Here is a 21,078-nt window from a genome sequence, read left to right as displayed (position 1 = left end):
TTAATGGTTCGGTCATTTGCAATGGTATTCAGAAGAGATGAAATCAAGTGAAAATTGGTAGTGGTTGGGATTCGGGTAATGATCTAATTATCATTTTTTTGGATGATCAATGGTTGATGGAGAAACCAATGAAAGATTACCCTAACCTTGTTATTCATCTAAATACTTGTGTTATTAGTTTTGGGAGGAAAGTGGCCAGCTACCGGAGGAATGATAATTGGGTGAACTTGATTGTCATCAGTCAGGAATTGAATTTAATATCAAATAATCTTAATCAATGGTTTATAAGAGAGAATTTGGAGGATAGGTTTATTTGGAAACTTAACCTAGATGGAAACTACAATGTGAATTCTACTTGTAAGGAAAGTTTTAAAACTGAGAAAAAACCCTTTTGGGATAAGGCTTGGGTCAAAGATCTTACTCCAAAAATCAATACTTTTTACAGGCTTTTTCTTTAGAATAAAATATTGCCTATTGATAATCTAGTTAGAAGGGAATTCTTATTCCGGATAAATGTTACCTGTGTCAATAGGAGGCAAAAAGTGTTAATCATCTTCTATTGAATTGTCAATACATAGAGGAAATTCAAAACTTGATCCTTGCTAAAATGGACCTATCTTGCATCTTTCCTAACTCCATTCTAGATTTTTTTGAGCAATGGAGAAGCCCTATGAACAACATTACTTTTCAAAAGCTTTCAAATTTGATAGCTCCCCATATCATTTGGCATACTTGGAAAGTGAGAAAGAATCATGTTTTTAGGGATAAGCATAGGAAGGATAAAGATAATGTGGAAATAATTATCTTTTTTATTAATGAATATTTTCATATTTCTAATGATGAAAACAACAACTGTAAGGTGAGCAATAAGGAAAGCCTTGAGAGCTGGGAGATTTCTAAGTTCAAGAAAGACTTAAAAAAAAAAGGAAGATGTGCTCTAGACTCCCCCCCCCCCCTTGTGGTTGGGTCAAAGATAACTTTGACAACGTTGCCAAAGGAAACCCAGGTATTGCTGGCTCTTGTGGTATTTTAAGAAATGAGTTTGGGAGTTGTCTTTGCGTGATTGTTATGCCTTTGGGGACTCAAACTAGTCATTATGCAGAAGCAATGACAACTCTCACGATTATCAGTATGGCTAGGAAATTGGCAATAAATGGATTTAGCTTGTCAGAGATTCAAAAAATATAGTTAATTGTATAAAAAGGCAATAGAATACTAGTATTACAATTAGTCATATTATAGAAAAAATCAAAACGAAAATCCAAACTTTTGAAGAAATCTATGTTTCTCGTGAATTTAGAGAAGCAAATAAAGTTGCCAACAGGTTGGTTAATTTGGCCATGAGGAGTAATGATGTTATAAAGTGGAAAGACATAGAAAATATGGAAGACAAGTTCATTAATATTACTACTCATGACAGATTAAACTCCCGAGAAGGGATCAGTATTAATCAGAATGAAGGATAAATTTAATTTTTTTTTTAACACTAGTACTTTTCTCAGGAGGAAAAACATTGGCTTTTGGGATTGTGTGGGTTTCAAGACTCATTCAGACTGGAAAGAGGATTGTATAAGTAAAGTGGGTAGTATGCAAAGTTTGGCATTACAAGGGCTTAATATCCACAGGATGAAGCAAACCATGGGGATTGATCTTAATTTTCTTGAGTCAAAGGATTGCCAGTGGAAGGAGCATAAAAATAATTAGAGAATTTTAAAGAAAGGTGGTGTTGCAAAGTTTTCGAAGAATTTACATGGTGTAGACAAGGAGATTACTCAATAATTTTTGAAAACATGGAAGAATGGTAAGGTTATTCTACACAATCGAAGGGTTATTATCAATATTGACCTAGTTTTTAAAGTTATTAGGTTGTCTAGTTCTGGTAAATATTTTTTGTAAGATATTAAGTATACGAAGGAAGCCCTTAATAGATTCCCAACTAAGAAAAAGGAAAAGGGTCTTCTAGTTAAGAAATGTGCTAGTTTCTTAGACATCCACCATATTAAGAAGAAATTGCAAAATGTTGCTAGAGCAATTATGTAGTATATCACTCTTGATGGTAGGTTCACAAGAGACTGTAACTACCACTTCTTTTTCTTAATCACTTCAAACATGAGGTTAAAGTATATTTTCCTTTCTATCTTTACAATTCTCTAGTTAAGGACCTTGAAAAACATTACAAGAACCCATCTAACCCTATTCTTCATGAGGGTTTAATGCATTTGATTGTTTAGTATTGTGAGAAGCACAAAGTTGGGGACTTGTTGGAAAATAAAAACTAGTAGAAGTCTAAAGAGGAGACTTGTAGGAAAAGGAAGAGGGATGTGAAACATGACAAGAAAATTAGGGTTGTCTTCTCATACCTAGAAGACTCCTTGGATGACTCTTCTAATTCAGATAAAGACCTTAAGGATTTTTTTTTTTGAAGTGTCTGAATCGGAAGAGACTTCTTCATCCACCCATTCTGATAGTTTAGAGGATATATCAACCTCATTGGAGACACAGGACTAGGATACTGAGAAAACTAGTAGCTTTGAATGGGAGGAGGTAAGCGCTCCTAATAATGATGATCATGCCAACTTCGAGGAAGAGGAAAATATTAACACAAAAGATGAATGTGGGGATGGTTATGAAGATATTTCTCTCCACAAGGATAAGGTAGAAGAAAAGTTTGAAAAAAGATGATAATAATGTGGAGGGTAATGTTGATCTTGATAAAGGGTATGGTGTGGAAGACAAAGAGATTTTGGAGGATGAAAATTATGCTAGCAATGAGATTGAGGAGGACTACATTGAGGAAGCTAAGGGGTTGTCTCCCAAGTCTTAGGAGAATATGAATTGTAGTCAACACACCAATTTGGAAGCCACAGGCAGTGAAAGCCCTAAATGATATTATTGAAAACAGGGTGGATTGTAATACAGAAGTTGAACAAGACACTATCAAAGCCCAAGATACTATGTTGTTGGACCAGTTGAATACTAGAAATAAGGACAAGGAAAATTGAAATAAGTAACTTGAAGATTCTTGATATTTCTCAAGCCAGGCATTCTAATTACCTTCAATTTGACAACTGGCTTGTTAGTGAAATTCAGTCGATTAAAATGGAAATGAAGGATGCTAGAAAGGATATTGGTGATGAGAAGAATATTGAATTGAGTATATTGGTTAAGGATATGGAGAAAAATATTACAAATTTGACTAAAAATACATAAAAGAATGAAACTATGTTGGTTACCATTTTTCCCCATAATCACGAGAAACTAAAGGCATCTACGATGAACTATAAAAAGCTCTAAAAAATTCTATAAAGACATAAGACTAATAAATTTTGACTCATTTTTCAATGAAAATTAGTCTAATTTTTGACTCATGTTGGTCGAGTTTTCAACAAATTATTTTGTTGCTATTTTTGTCATCAAAACTTTGACCAATTCTTTTCAGTGTTAGAATTTTGATGATTCATTCGGTCAAACATGGTCTTCCTTATTAATGAGATCATTGGTCAAAATATTGACCAAGTTTCATCAATTTCGACCAATGAAAACACTCATTGCCATGACTTATAGCGATATATCCTCATTTTCTATAGAAGATCATCCCATCTTCCTAATCTTCCTCTAAAGATTCATACATATACCATAGAGTATCATCCCATTATTCTAGGCCTATAATGAATGAAATTGATTAATTAATGAAGGTATGCTAGTTTGAGCTTCACTTGGTTTAGAGTATATTTTAATATTCTCTACTTAAAAAGGCCAACCACGTGAAGGTGTTCAAGATCATCTGGCCTCATCCCTCTCCCTCTAACATCAATCTAAATTCCCCATTAACATCTAATTACATACTTCATTCATTCATTCATTCATCCATTTATGAACTATAACATTCAATCAATACAATCACATAGCATTCATTAATATGATATAAAATTCAATAATACACGATACTAATCAAGACTTCATTAACACATAACAATATTCATTAACATGACATAAAAATTAATATTAATATGTGTGAAAAATTCATAGATATTTACTTAAATCAACATTCTTTCATTATCCAACAAAGTTTATCAAAGAGCATTTTTAAAAATCATTTCTTCTTTTTATTTTTCTTAGCTTTCTTAAGGTAAAGGCTGATAGGAGCATCAATATCTTCCTCATTCTCCTTCTCTTGTGGCACATGCAATGTCAAATTATGATGCCTCCTATTTTGTGGAGCATGGGGCTACTACACTAAAGGGGGTTCTATTGCAATAACAAGTAAATGGGTTAAATTGGCATACTCTTTTTCTTTTTTTAACTGTTACAAGTATTTCATTAACCAGTAGAACATAACATGCATTTTTCTTACGTGACAATGCCACATCATGTATAATAAAATTTTTATTTTCTAAAAGCTCAAAATGTTGAACACTTCAAACGTGCTCCACTCGTTCACCATGATGTTCAACATACTCTAAAATATTGAAAAAAAGGTTACATGTCAAATTGTAATTGAAGATGTTAAATTCTATTCATAATTGCACAATTAATTTCTAATAGAAAATTAATACCTCCATGTCTATGATGCACATCACAACCTTCATCATGCCTAGGTATTGTGATAGGATTTGAAGGCTACAATGGAATGTTATGTGCATTGTTATGTAGTCAATTTATGTTGGAAACTAACACCAAAAAAGAAATTTCTTGACTATTCAATTTGATTTACTTTTCATTTGACCAATTTACTAGTGTCTCATTTGGTGCACCAGATTCTTGGCATAGGCATGCAACCATGACTTTATAGCCTTCCTTCAAGTCAATTGTTTTATCTTCATTTGTGAGCTCTACATTGAATTTTGTGCCCTATATTTTTTTGCTTAATATCATCAGTTTTGCATGTATGATTTGATTAAAAAAATATTTTTTACATCATTATCCAAAAAAATTATATGAAATTCCATTGTTGCTACTTACAAGTCAAGAGTGAAGATTCATATAGCCACCAGAGCCAAGTTTGAGTTAGCCAACCTTTTGTAGTCTCGTTTCTATAGCTTTTGATGTGTCCTATAGTCTATGAAAAGTTTGAAACATGTTAGATTATATAAATAAAATGATCACTAATTAGTGCATGATTACATTCTACTTAATATTATCATGACATACCTTATTTTTCCCTCTCATGGTTCAATTCATTTACCATGTAGCCTTTTCTCTTTTGTATCTTCTATTATTTTATTCCACTCCATCGGTGAAATTATAGGAGAACACTCATACTTTGGGTTGTCCTTTAGACCCCTTCTATATTGGTCCCTTGTAGTCTTTATATGTTTGGATGCTCTTTTAAGAAGTAGGGCACTATCAAAAATGTTTTTTCCAAAGAGGTCCTCAAAAGATGTAAGGAGCTGATTTTTTTATTTAGGATCCTATTCATTCCACCTTTTTTGAGAAAACAAAATTATTAGATCAGTAACTTTAATATAGTACAATAAATGGAAGAAAAGAAAAATATTATAGCAGGGTAAAAGCATAAACCTGTGTAACCCTTTTACAAAGGAAAAAGGCTAACAAAAGTATAATTGTTCACCTTCAATGACATAAAACTAGTAGTATTATTTAGTAGTTGAAGATGAAGTAAACTAATAACAAATGTAGAAATGTATGAACTTTAGGATTATAATTTTTAATAATTATTTGGAGAAAGGACCGATACATTTTCCTAATTTTTAAAGATAATTTTTTAGTTTTTAAAAAATGTTGAAAATTAGGGGTCTAGTTCCCACCACAAAAATATATAGAAATAAATCCATTTCTATTTGATCTTAGACTATGTTATAGATAACATATATATCTAGAAAAATAAAAAATAAAAAATGGCTTTAGACCTATATTTTCTCTTTTATAACGATTCAAATTTTAACTCACCTGAAATAAATGGTTTTCATCTCCCACCACATTTTTCAAACTAAATCTATTCTAACCAAAAGAAAAATTATACATTCTAGAAGAGGACTCTCTTTTCTAGAATGTCATATGATTTTAAATTTGTTTGATATGATTTAATATTTATTTATTTCTCAAAATTGACTTCTTCTTGAGTGTTAAAATACACACTGATAGAATTTTATAATTACAATATACTATATCTAAATTAAAACACTATAAACTCTATAAGAGAATATTCTTGACATTGAGATATTAAAAATGGTTTTTATATGTTATTAAAAAATATCATAAAAAATAGTAAGAATTATTGAAATATCAATTTTTTTAAATAATTTTATTTCTTTAATAATTGTACACAAACTAGTATGAAACATGCATTTAATAGACATTTCCAATTGGAAAAGACTGAGACCATATACAACTTAGTTAGAATGAATTTATCTAGATCATATGTTTCAACAAGAGTGAGTTTTAGATAGAAATACTCAAATTTAGTCATTTTGATAAGTCAGCCTAAAAAGTGACACATCTTTGTACTTTTACCTAACAATGATATGAAACTATGTACCTTTTATGTATGGTGGGTCCAAATAGCTTTAATGTCATTTCAAAAAGAGTATCATAGAAAACATCATTTCCTACAAAAATATCATGGGATTATCAATCCAAAATGAGTTATGTATAAGTAAACTACAATAACACTATAAATAATAACAATTTTAAAGCACTTGGAAGCTTTGGTAATTTTAACGAAAACATAGTTTTCTTGTTTTGCAACAATGTCCTTGCAAATGATCAGTACTAGTCACATGGCCTGCTCTAGGAAATGGTTCAACTTCATTAATAGTGGCCTCTTTTGTTCTATCAACTGCAGGCATATCTATTAGTGCACAAAATAGTTCCATGAGTATAAAATCCACCCAACAAAAAAAAAATGCATGATTTGCACATAACAAAATATTGCAAAACAAGGTTTTACCAGTTGTACTTAGTATAGTCAAAGATGTATGCAAACTCCTTGTTGCCGAAAATGCAGTTAGAGATATTAGAATGATGACCAAAGGAGGCATTTGCACTTCATCATGAGCTGAAGAATACATTGTTAGCAAAGACATTTTCAATGGATAAATATCAAATGAGATACTAGCTAGAAGCATCCAAAAGGTTAAATGAATGGTTAAAGGTTTAAGGATTATTTACATGAAACATGTGTGCTACAACCCTCACCATATTGACCACACAGTCTCACAAGTGTCAAAAAATCTTGTAAGAAGAACACATACTATTTTATATCATGATCCATAAGATACTATAAAATATAAAAATTTGTTGAACTTTTATTATTTCTTTAGATTAATTACTACTTACCTACAACAAATTGGCTCTAAGCATCAATTCATCTTCCAGTGCCTATGTCTCCTCAGTTTTGTTTCAGTCGAGGAAAAGGCTAAGAAGTTCATCACTATATTTTTTATAAGCTTACAGTTCATGAAGATGGGGTTAGTGCTAAACATGATGTCATCTAAAAATGATGCCTGAATTTCAAATTGTATTTGATCTACTCCCATTTGTGCTTTTTCCTATCAATAAGTATCAGGTTGTGACATTAATATCAGTAAAATTCCATCAAATAACTCCAAATCCATAAAGAAAATAACATAATAATATGACATTTGTTTCTATATAATTTGTATAATTACACTAATATTAGTTTACCTTTTCTAAAGAAGGTATGTGAGGTACATCCCCGCCTATGCCTTGTGGTGTGTCTATGTTTCCTTGTGAAAAAGGTTAGTAATTCTTAGCAATCAATAGCGAAATGAAAGTAATAGACTTACAAAAAAAATTATTAATAAAATAGTAGATTGTATATTGGAGTCAATATTAATTGTAGGCTATTGGTTTAAATTATATACTTACCAATCCCACAATAGGAAAAATTTTTGTATCTACATGAAATATTGAAGTTAGCACTCATGTCAAGATTATCACCTTATGTATTTCTCAAATGATCATCAAAATCACCCATCAATTATAACCATTACAAGAGGTATTGATTAGGAAGATTGAACATCAAAGAATTTTTTTTGTCACACCATTCAAGTGTTCCCATGTGCACATCAAACAACATAAATGAAGCCATAGTTGTGTGTGTGTGTGTGTGTAGTTTTCTATTAGTAAATAGACAGTCACATTATCAATAATCAACATAATATTGTCCTTATCACCACCTATGGAAGATTAGTCAAATAATGACAAGTGAAGTGAAAAAACTAATCAGTAGCGATTATTGATAACTATGCAAAGATAATGATTAACCATTAAATGCCCATTTCTAAAAAAGAAAGGTGCTATCCCAACCTATGGGTGCAAGTATCCAATAATAATGAGATCTATTATAAGAAAAAATACCATTTTCAAAGACATCATCAAGTATTTCTTATCAGCTATTTATCCTTATTGGATTGCTCAAGGGAGTACTTGCCTTTTGAAACTTAGTTTGCAAATACTAAAGGAAAGTAATCATGAAGAGCCCACTATCTTGTATATTTCTAAAGACAAGGTAGACATAGCAATATCATTACTATAAGCAATATTGATAACAATTGCATATGTATAAGGTACATATCAGAATTAACAATATCATCACTATAAGCAATATTGGATACAAGTACAAATAAGAAATAACTATATCAATTCTATAAGTGATATTGAGATGTTTGTGTACTTATAATATAGATCAGGAACAAAAAGATACATCATTGCTATAAGCAATAAAAGAAGACTTCAACATATTAGTGCCATATTAGAGTCCACTATCAACACATTGAGAAGACTTGTAGTATATATTATATTGATATATTAGAAACAAATGGCAGCAATTAGAAGGAGACTTCACACAATTCATATTGTTATAATAGAAGTGTAGATATGATATATAGTAGAGATCATCTTGGCATAAATCTCATCAATATATCTAAGATAGCTATGATACTCTATTTTATTGATAAGTAATATATCTTATAGCATCATATTATAAGTAGTATCAATTATAAATCATAATATTTCATTCTTATGTCAATTGGTGTCAATTACCATCATTACAAGTCTTATAAAGGACTTTTAGATTCTTCTTGGAAGGAAGTTTCTTGCCAATTTTTGTGAGTTAATTGTCCCTAATTCCTACGAATTAATATAAGGAGATATTAAAAGATTGATAATATTATTTTAGAGGAATCCATGTCCAGATTTATAACATTCCACCCAAACTTGGAAAACAAATAAATATTGAGAAGGTGAGAGGCTCTAACATTGAGACCTCCTTGAGCCTTTGGGGAACATTTATAGTTTCCCAATTATTAAGTGAAAGACATAGTTTTCTCCTTAACACCTACCCAAGAAAATTATCTCTTAATAACATCAATTTTTTTTGCCAAAGCAATCAACATGTGGAATAGAGACATAATATGTTCATGAGAAGAAAGAGTGAAAGTGTTAATAGCTTTTGGGGTGAGATGTCTTATCTACCTTCAGCAAGATGCAATACTTCAAACTCATAGTTTTCAAGGAATGTGTCAATTACAATTGCTTTGGGTTAATGCAACTCACATAGAGGGATATTATAGGAAATGCCTATAAATTTGAAGTGGCTAAGATGGGAAAGCTGCCCTCTAAAATGCTTGTCATGTGAATGGAATGTGAAGCATCTAGTAGTACTTGATCTAAGCTTCAATAAAGGCATTGAGGCATTGTGGTCAGAGGCAACTAATATAGAGGTGATTTCCAAAATTCCATCATTTCAAGAAGTAAAAGAGACTGAAGACACAATCACAAAAGATTTAGTATTATTAAAAAAAAAATGCAAAGACCTGCTTGATATGTTCCTAATGATATGTCTTCCTATTTGTAGGATCCAAAAAACCTCAGAGTACTTAAGTTGAATTACTACATAAATCTTCAGGTCCTTCTAGATTTAGCATAAAATAGTAGATTTACAAATTCAAAGTATCTCTAAAAAGGGAAATCAGAAGATTCTTTGGACTTTGAGGAGGTAGGAAACATTAAAGAAGATAGCAGATTTACAAATTCAAAGTATCTTGGATGAAAGAGGCAAGAGGAAAAAAGAGATGAGAAACCCTATCCCTGAACTTAGAAGAAGAACTTAACTTCACCAAATAGTAGGTGGTGTTTTTTTCTTGGCCCATTTCCACCACATAGCATGCTTAGGTCAAGGAGTTGCATGAAAAAATTTAAAGAAGCTTTTTGGATCAAGTTGAATTGGAAAGGAGCTTTTCGGAAAAGTAAAACACTTCAAAATTATGAAAATTACACAATGGATTAAGAATAGTAATTCCATAGATGAAATTATCAATGAAATATACTAGGAAATAAACTTTCTTTATTCATTAAAAAACTTTAATCCTCAAACACGGATGACTCAAACCCGCAAAGATAAGTTTACTAACAAGAAAAATAATCAAACAGAGCTACTACAACTACACATAGAAAATGACTTACACATCCAAAATGGATGGAAAAACTTAGTCAAATATATAGTATCTTTAAATTATAATAAATTTATTTTTACTATTTTTATATTCTAATACAAAAAATATAGGGTTGTGATAAGATCTTACAACATATAGTTTTTCCAATATTAAACCAATTCTCTAAGACTAATTGCAGCTCTACAATAATTTTATACTACAAGACAGTTTGGAAGAATTCTTCTTACCTAAAATTAAACTTCATATATTTCATACTCATTAGTTAGTATGCAACTACATCCAAAATCAAACCAAAATTGTTACATCATTAAACACTAGTTCTATCTATCTATAAACCCAAAACATTCTAGCCATGCATGAGGTACAATTAAGGAGAGTTATATGGTGGTATCCTCACTCACAAAGAATACTAAATTGAAATTCATGGTAGTACAATTAGAAGTACTATATCATAGCAATATTATAGATTACATTGGCAATGAAACTTTGATCTTACAAAATCAGATTACAATGCCCCAGAGATCCTTGTCAAATTTGCACCACATAGAACAATACGGTTTGAGGTAAAGTTTAAGTAGAAATGACACAAAAGACACTACCATTCAGTTGATGGTTTGGCTCTAGTTCAAAATCCTATAACTTATAACTCCCTTTTGCATTCACTTTCTTTCTAGTTCATTACTAAAAACAAAAATAAAGTCGATTTCTTTGTGATTAGAGGGCATGGCTATTATAACCTCCTTTTCCATTCACTTGCATTTGAAATCATGCAACTTATAACCTACTTTCAAAATGGCATGGGGTTGATGAATTACTAGAGAAATGAGCTCAATCTCTCCTCCAGTGCTTGTGAGTGATTAGCTCATAGTAAAAATCAAACCTGCTACGCACTTTTCTCTTCTCTTTTTTTTTGTATATAATCCATATTGGTTGAAATTTTGACCAATAAACTCATGTTGGTCAAATTTTTGACCAACTCAAGATCTTAGTAAAAAAATAAGTTAAAATCAAATGGAAAATGTCATAAGGTCAAAAATTAACACCAAATCTACTAGTGGAAGGTCATTAATCTAGACAAGGACAAGGTAGACATTAATGAAATCATAGGTCCTAACAAGAGAACAAAGGCCAATATGAGAAAGAAGAAAAAGGACCCCAAAGTGGAATAGCCTAAAGAGGACACCATCCTTCAAACTCTGCAGAAGCTACAAGTTTTGGAAAATGAAACAAAGCATCTTCTCCTAGACTTGGCATAGTTTCTTGGTTTTATCTGTATCTTTGCTAGACTATTTTACTCTCACTGCGACTATTGTTGATGCTACATAGTTTCTTTTTGTTAGTTTTCTTTTAGTTTTTTGTTGGTAATTGCATTGTAAATGTCTTTCTCATGTGTATCTTCCTGTAAGAGGATTTTGTTGCAAAGGGTATCAGATCCCTTCAAAACTTGTCTTTCCCTTTAATTCAAAACAAATGCTACATGTCATATTTTGTTCCCTTTTGTATAGGGGGTTTGTTAGGTTGATGGTATCAATTATTTATTTATAATAATATATTTATATTGGGTTAGTCATTTGTTGATAATTTGGATTATTTTTTAATTAAGACACATATTTGATAATTACTAGAGTAATTAAAAATAAATATTTTTTTGGTGGAGGAGCACCAAGAACCCTTTGAGACAACCATGGCACTATGTGATCGTTTGGGACAATTCATGTAATAAAGCTATGATAAGGCCATTTGGTTTCTTTTTGTGTTGAATAATGTCCAATTTGTAAGGTAGTCATATACGTCTATAAGGCCATTAAGGGCCAATGTAAGTCAAATTGTAAATCTTGATGCAATAAGGTTGTATTTTGGTGTCAGAGATTAAATAGGTGATTTGGAGCAATTTTTGTGTCAGCAAGTTTCAAATTTTACTTCATAAGTAAAAAAATTGCATAAATTGCGTTACATATCTAAGTTAATTAGAATAATTTTGTATTTGGGTGCCTAAGGTTTAAATAGGTGGTTTAGAGTAATTTTTGTGTCAGTAGGTTGATTTTAATTTGTAAGTGCAAAAATTACACTGTTGATGTAACAAGTTCACAATATTGTCAATCATAACAAAATGTGCAAAATATTGTAAACCAAAGTTTGGGTATTTGGAGTTGCTTCCAACTGTTAGGATTTTTAAATTCAAATGGTGTTTAAAGATTCTTTTTGGTAGAGGCTAGAGGGTTGCTTGTGATTTGGAAGAGAGAAACTCAAGAAAAAGTCTGATTTATGGTAGTGTGACTATGTATTTTGTTGTTCACAGGTTCACTCATGATTGAGATTAATAATTTGATTTGATCCAAATCCTGCAAAAAATTAGAGGAGGGTGAGTCTATTTCCATATAGAAGTGATTTGAACCCTTTCTATGCAAGATTAGGAAAGGTAGAGGCATTTCTTCCAAACTTCCTAGAAACCTGTAAATATTTTAGAAGCAAAACCAAACAACAAATACCAACAGTTAGGTTCCTAAAATCAGATATTATGTTCTTGACCAAACTGAGTAGAGAGATGGATTCATAGAGATTGTTTCTTTGTATTCAATCACATAGTGGAATAAGATTCAAATAAATATGGAGATAATAAACTCATAGATGGATATGTGTAACAATCTTGTTTGCATTTATATTTAGAACTGAATCAAAAAAATTACAATTGAAAAACTTTTATAACTAAGCACTCCATTGTTGTTACAAATAAAATATCTACAAAACTACAGGGCTGTATGCAAATTTCCTTTTCTTGGAGCAATAATTGCTCTACAGGGAAGTACAAAAAACCAAGTTTAATGCTAAGTTCTCTTTGCTAAAATAGAGTAACAGATAAATCAATTTTTTGCTACAATTATAACTATTCTATATGCCTAGTTATACTCTCTATTATGACCTTTTTCTTCTATTACATACACATAACCAAAACTAAAAAACGTTCTCCTTTTGTTTATAGTGTTGGAGACTTAACTGCTAATATATTGTACCAACTTGGAAAGTTAGTCATTAAGAAAAGAGAGGAGTTTTAAAAAGAAACTACTTAGAAAGGAAAAAGATAAGATTGGATTTGAGCATTTATTAATATTTAGCTACTAAAAACTATAGGAAGCATTTGAAACTTAGTGAATTTCTTTATGATGGCTTTCGACAATCAAGTTTGCTTCATCAATTCCAACACTCCCCCTTTGTCTGAGCCAACAAAAAAAAAATACATAATCATGCTTGATCGAAATCAATAATGTCTAAATTCTTCCTTAATCATTCAAATGCTCCAATATTTAAAGGCTTGGTGAAGACATGCTAACTGCTACTCAAACCTACAAAAATCTATATGTATTTTACCATTTTCAACCCGTTCATGAATAAAATGATATCTGATTTCTATATGCTTAGTTTTGCCATGAAAAATAGGATTCTTTGTTAAAGAAATGGAAGAAGTGTTATCACAAAATATGGTGGTTGCTTCCACTTTTTCTTCCTTCAGTTAGGCCAAGATCCTTCTCAAAAAAACCATTTGACACGTTGTTGCATTTTCTGTTATAGACTCAGCCTCAGTTGTAGATTGGGAAACTATGGGTTGCTTCTAAGAAGCCCAAGAAATCACATCGAAACCCATATGAAAAACATAACCAGAAGTATTTTCTCTATCATTTAAACTTGCATCCCAATAACTATCTGTATAACCAACCAAACTAGAATAATTTTCAGCGGAATACAAAATACCATATCCTTTGGTGCCTTTCACATACCTCATGATTCTCTTACCATCTTTCTAATGAGTTTCCTTTGGAGTTTTCATAAACTTGGAAATCAAACTCATTGCATGCATAATGTCAAGAATAGTTGTTGTTAAATACATTAAACTTCCAACCAAACTCTTAAACATAGTTGGATTCACATTGTTGCTACAATCTCCCTTACTCAACTTAAGACCTATGGGTGTTGGTGTTGGGATTGTCTTGTTGTCATCATTCTAAACCTTTCAAAAATCTCATTTGCATACTTCTCTTGAGAAATAAACATGCAACCATTCATTTATTTAATTTCTATGCATAGAAAGTATCTCAAGATTCCAAAATCTGTCATTTCAAATTCATCCTTCATCACTTGTTTGAAAAAAGCAATAAGGTAATCATCATCCCAGTAAAAATCAGATCATCAACATATAAAACAACAATTAAAATCTTACCATCTTTTGCCTTATTGTAAAGAGTAGGCTCACCATTGCTTTTGTTGAAACTATTACTTATCAAATATGAATTAATCCAGTTGTACCATGCTCTTGGTGCTTGCTTTAGCCCATAAAGAGATCTCTTCAACCTATGTACTTTGTCTTCTTCACCTAAGACTTTATAGCCAGGTGACTGATCCACATGAACTTTTTTCTTTCAACACACCATTAAGGAAGACATATTTCACATCCATTTGAAATAATTTCCACTTGTGTTGGGCTGCAATTGCTATGACAACATGCACTATTTCCATCCTTGCAATAGTTGCATAGGTTTCATTATAGTCTCTACCAAAGTGTTGTTTATATCCCTTGACCATCAAACATGCTTTATGCTTGTCTATTTTTCCATCGGCATTACACTTGGTCTTATATGCTCATTTCACACCAATAAATTGCTTGTTGGGGGACAAATTAGTTAGCTCCCAAGTTTCATTTCCTTCTATGGCATCCATTTCCTCATCCATGGCCTCACACCATTTTTCTTCTTTAACAACTTCTTCAAAATAAAATGGATCACTGTGGGAAAATAATGGAAAATTAACATTCTCATCAAAATTATTATACCTTTCATCTTGGTATATCTCCCTTAAACTTTTAGCATTTCTTGGTAGAAGGGAGGCAAGAGTGAGATCACAACTCTCACTAATACTAATGCGATGTGCATGCTAAATTCAAAGCTGTTTGGAACTATTAGAAACTCTCTATGTACTAATTCAAAGTTGTCTTGATCTATCCAAAACTGATTATTTGACTGTCTCTAGTTGTTTTCCTTTATGCTTATTTTTGCTAGGAGCAATTCAGAGCTCTCCAATGCCATTAGTTTCTACTATTGCTTCATCTTTTTGATCATCTAACTCATCATCTTCATCAATAATAGGTACTTTAGTTGAAGTGCTAGATGATGCATCCATCAAGCCACCCCATGACTCATTTTCTAAAAACTCAACATCTCTTGAAATGATGATCTTCTAGGTGACAGGGTTATACAATTTATGTGTCTTGGATTCTGAATTATAACTCATGAAAATATGCTTCTGATCATCTTTATCATCAAACTTTTGTCTTTGCTCCTTTTGTACGTGTGCATATGCTATAGACCCAAACACTCTCAAGTGTTCAACTGATGTAGGGAAGGATGAGATAACTAGGGCCAAAGACATACCTAGCTATCCAAACTGCTTGCGAGAGTAAACATAGTAGAAAACAAACATCAATAACAAAAAACTTGAGAGATGGAGGAACAAATGCCTTCATATATTCATTCAAATTATCAGATACATGCCCAGCTGTAAGGCCTTCTAGGTTACAACCAACATTACAATTTAATTTCAAACTTTAATGATCAAACTTTGCATCTTAGCTTGCTTATCCTACTCCTATATTCTTACCCTCCCCTAATATCTACCAAAGATCTCTTTAAATGCATGCACAACCACAAGCTGTCCTGTTGCAAATACAACCAAAATAAACTCAACAATAAATAATGCAACTCAAAAACTCAAGAATACTCAGCAATGAAAGGAAACTCAGCAATGCTCGACAATGAAAGAAACTCGGCAATGCTCAAAAACCAAAGGAACTCAACAATGCATGACAACCAAAGGAATATAGAAACTCTTAGCATCCAAAGGAACTCGGTAATGACAGGATAGCTCAGCAGCAACTATCAACTCAGTAAGCATAGAAAACTTAGCAATGGAAGACATTGCAACTCGGCAAAAACTAAGTAACTCACTAAACTTACAGGATAGCAATGCAACCCAAGATGCTCCTACATCATTAATTGCCAATCTATGTTATGTCCATACCTCAAGAGGTATCTTATCAAAAACTGCTTTTGTAGGACTTATGTTTATCAAGTAAACTATTTTTGCTACAACCTCTCTCCAATATTCAGTCGAGACACCTTTTGCTTTCAACATATTTCTTGTTATCTCAACAATAGTTCTATTCTTTCTTTCAGCCACTCCATTTTATTGTGGAGTATAATTGGTTATTAGATCTTTCCTTATTCTATTTTCCCTACAAAAATTCACAAAATTATTGGAGGTATACCCTCCTCTATCTAACTATAAGACTTTTATGCAATGTCCATTTTCATTTTTAGCCTGGGCTTTAAGCTCTAATAATTTATTAAAAACTTCAAATTTACTTTTCAAACAATACATCTATGTTCCATGGTTGAAATCATCAATAAATGTCATAAAATAAGTACTCCTTCTTATGGAAGTAACTTGCATAGGACCTACTAAATTAGTATGCACCAACTCTAATGGTGCTCTAGCTCTTGACGAATTACCAAACTTAAAGGGAAGTCTATGTTGTTTACCCAAAATTCAAGCCTCACACTTGCTACTGGACTCTACAATACTTGACAAACCATCTAGCACTCTTTTCTTGGATAAAACATTTAAACCAATGTAGCCAAGATGTCCATACCTTAAATGTCATAGCTTGGAGGGGTCTTCAATCATGCTTTTAAAAGTTGATTGTTTTTATACACATATACATACTTTCTTGGGAGGTGTAGTAACAAATTAAGAGCTAAAACATATCTCAATATTCAATGGAAACATCTAGTTCTTTGTCATTCGAACTATTGCAATAACTTTCTTGCTCCAATCTTTCTCATGAATGAGACACTTGTCATTTTCCAACAACACTTTGTATCCGTTCTGAATGAATTGTCCAACACTCATCAAATTGTGCTTTATATTGAGGGCAAAATAAACATTCTAAATTTATTTTTTCTCTCTTTGTTTGACCTATGGATCATAAGATATCTGTAACATTTGATTTTTCTAGGTCTAATTTAACATTCAACATACTCAAGGAATATAGCTATAACTTCGATTTCATAGGAAGGCAATTACATCATTCATGTTCATGTGAAGAAGATTTACCATTAAAATTAGTTAAACAAAATTTCTTAACTAAATACTTGGAATACCACTAAGTGAAATTACTTTAGAATTTGAAATCTCATACCTCAAAAATCTGAGACTAAAAAATCATCTGAGTATGCTTCTGTAACCACCCGGGTTAGTCCACAAATACACCAAAATAATTTCTCAATTTGACTGATATCTCAAAAGTCATTTGATGATCTTACAACTAAATACCTCTATAATTTAAATTAGGGTATCACATATCATCTTACCAATCAGGGCATCAATTACCATCGATTCATTTAGGGCTTCTAATACTACTTTACCACTTAGGGCTTCTGTGACCGCAGATTCAATTTAGGGCTTCCGCAACCACAGATTTTATCTAGGGCTTTTGCGATGATGGATTTTATTTAGGGCTTCTATGACCATAGATTCAACTAGGCTTCCAATACCACTATATCAATTAAGGTTCCAGCTGTCACACAATCAATTAGGGCTTCAAATTTCTTTTCCTTCTGATTACTTATCTATGATTGCATCTCAAGATTAGATAAATACTTACACTCAATATTCATATAAAAGAAAACAATTTAGAAATCAAACCAGGTGTAAAAATAATGATAACAATGAATTTAACTTAATTCAATCTTACCTCTTCATATTAAAAATATTAATACTTGTCTTTTGATAAACAATTGTATGCATAGGTTATCTTTGTTTGACTCATGTATGACATCTTGAGTGAGGTGAAAACATTGTCAGGGGCTTAACCACCCAACCTCAGACCTCAATATGTCCCCACATGATCTCTAACGAAAAAAGGCCCTCCCTACCCATAATTTGATAGGGGGTCATCTTGCCATTCACTGGGTTTCTTGGTATAAACTCTCTCCACATGACTTGGCTTCAGGAGACCACAATAACAGGAATATGCATGAACTGTTAATTGATTCCCCTTCCAAGGGGGTTTCTGCTGGGTAGAGTTTTGATTTTGAGACCAGTCTTGTGACTCCTGTCTACTCTGAGTATCCTCTGCAACTACTGCTACCTCAACTACCTATCTAAAGGTAGTAGGAAAGGCCATACAAACTAGACCTTGAAGTGAGAAATATAGGCCCATGATGAATTGACGCACTTGCTATTTCTCATCCTTCATGTATTCAACATACGTAAAGAGCTCTAGAAATCTGCTCTCATATTGAGCTACAGTGACGCCCCTCTGATATAAAGAATGAAACTCCTCAATCTGCTTCTGTCTAAAGTGCTCAGACAAGTACCTCTCTCTGAATCTCTCTAAGAATGACTCCCATGTGAGGGTATCCATGCTCACTCCTCCTATAGTCTCCTCCTGATGCCACCAATCGGAGGCATCTCCTCTCAGTTGATGAACTGCAAGATGTGCCTTTAGATTACTCCCATAAGGATGTAATCCAAAGCACCATTGAAGACTTTGTAACCAGGCTTCTGCTACTGTCCCCTCTATGGAACTGGTAAAGAGTGGTGGTCCAACTCGTATCAACTCTCTTATATCATCTCCTATATGCCTAGGAGATCTATTAAGTGGTGGTCCTCTCTGATGTATCGACTCACCCTCATGCTCACCCTGACCCTCAACCTACCTCAGTGGGGGACTCCTACTCCTCTCTCTGTCTTTGACCTCGCCTCCTTCGGGAACCTATTCTTCCCCTTTGGGAATCTGCTGCCCTAGCTATACTATAGGTGCTATCCTCTGTTGGACTATGCCAATCAGTGTCTGGAGGGCATCCAAAATATCCTGATTTGGGTTTGGTGGTGGAGGTGGTCCATCCTCTTGTCTTGCTCTACCACCTCTCACCATACGACCTCTGCCTCGACGATTGCTTCGTGTAGCAAGAGGCATCCTACACAATAAGTTTTAGTTAAGTTTAGAAGCATAATGATTTTAGGTTCCTAGTGTTGAAACATAGGCTCTGATACCAAAATGTCATGCCCAAAATATAGGGCAAAACACGCCAATTTTTTTAAAAAATAATTTACTAAAGTTTGATATAATTAAAAATTTAGAACAGACTAGGGTACATTACAAGATGGATATAAGACCTCCTAACAATACTGTGAGACTACTACTCAGATAAAACACTTGAAAGATTAGGTTGTTGAACTTAACTATTTTTAAACAAACTAAATTCAATTAATTTAAGACCTATCACATGATTATACATCATCACCCTTAAAATGACAATTAGAACTCTTATTGCTCGATTGATTAATTGATGTAAACAAACCAAAAATAAGTTAATTGAAGGATCTAGCACACATTTACCTTTAATTAACCTAAAAATCTCACTCCCCTAGAACAATAATAAAACAACAATTATGCTAAATTTAAAACCTATTCGCATTATTCATTATAACTTTGATTAAGCCAATTATCAATTAACCTATATGATTTAATGATTTGGATGCCCCTAAAAATAATAGAAACTCTAATCTAACAATATTTTTAAATCAATGCTAGTATTATATAATCGATTTAGTCAATTTACAAAATCATCAACAATTTCTTTCTTTATTTAAATCAATTCCTTCCTCTTCATATTAGTCTAAAAGTGATAATGTTGGAACACTAATTAAAAAGACAAAAATAACATTTCCTAGTAATTGCCTTTAAAATTAATAATCTCTACCCCTTGACATTAAATTACAATGATATTAACATATAATAAAAAAATAAATCTAATTAAAATGGATAACTCTACTTATACTAAAATCAAAAGAAATTTTTTCAATGCTAAGACTCATTAAGTAAATTTCTAACAATCAAATTAACAATCCTTTATTAATACTAACTTTCCTTAACTAATTATCTACATAATACTAATATAAAGGAATAACACATATTAAAAAAACAATATATATAAACTAAACATATCCAAAACTAAATAACAAAAGAAACATTAACTAAATTTCTAACAAATTGAGAATAACAAACTTTTATTAATACTACTTTTATTAACTAATTAATTAACATAATGCTCATACTTAAAAAAGACACATATAAATTAATTTATATAAATTAGCCATATTCCTAAACTAACCCACAACAAAATCTAAACTAACTATTACTAACTAATACTAACTCTACAACAACCTACAACTACCTACACCTAACTACTTGGCCACTTGGCCACTCAACTCTCCCACATCCCAATGAGCCTTGGGCGAACCCCAAGACCCTTGGCGTTGTCCCCAAGTTTGCATTGGCATAGATCTTGTTTCCCCATACACCAATGCAAGCAAGCCTCATGTTGAGCACCTAGGAAGAGAGTGGGGATGTGTTAAATAGGAGTTGGAATAATGCTAAGAAATTGACATGCCTCTTGTCTTTAACACCAACCTAGGGAAATCTCACGCTATCCAAGGGAAGGTACACTGGTCTAGCATGACAAGACCCTCTCCCCTATCATGCACATGATCCTAGGACTACACCTACATTGCTGGCCAAGTCCCT

Source organism: Cupressus sempervirens, chromosome 5 (assembly GCF_028749045.1).
Source record: "Cupressus sempervirens isolate cs-2001-9-10 chromosome 5, ASM2874904v1, whole genome shotgun sequence".
In the NCBI taxonomy this organism is placed as follows: domain Eukaryota; kingdom Viridiplantae; phylum Streptophyta; class Pinopsida; order Cupressales; family Cupressaceae; genus Cupressus; species Cupressus sempervirens.
The sequence above is the reverse complement of the archived record's forward strand: the minus strand, read 5'-3'. Positions refer to the sequence as shown.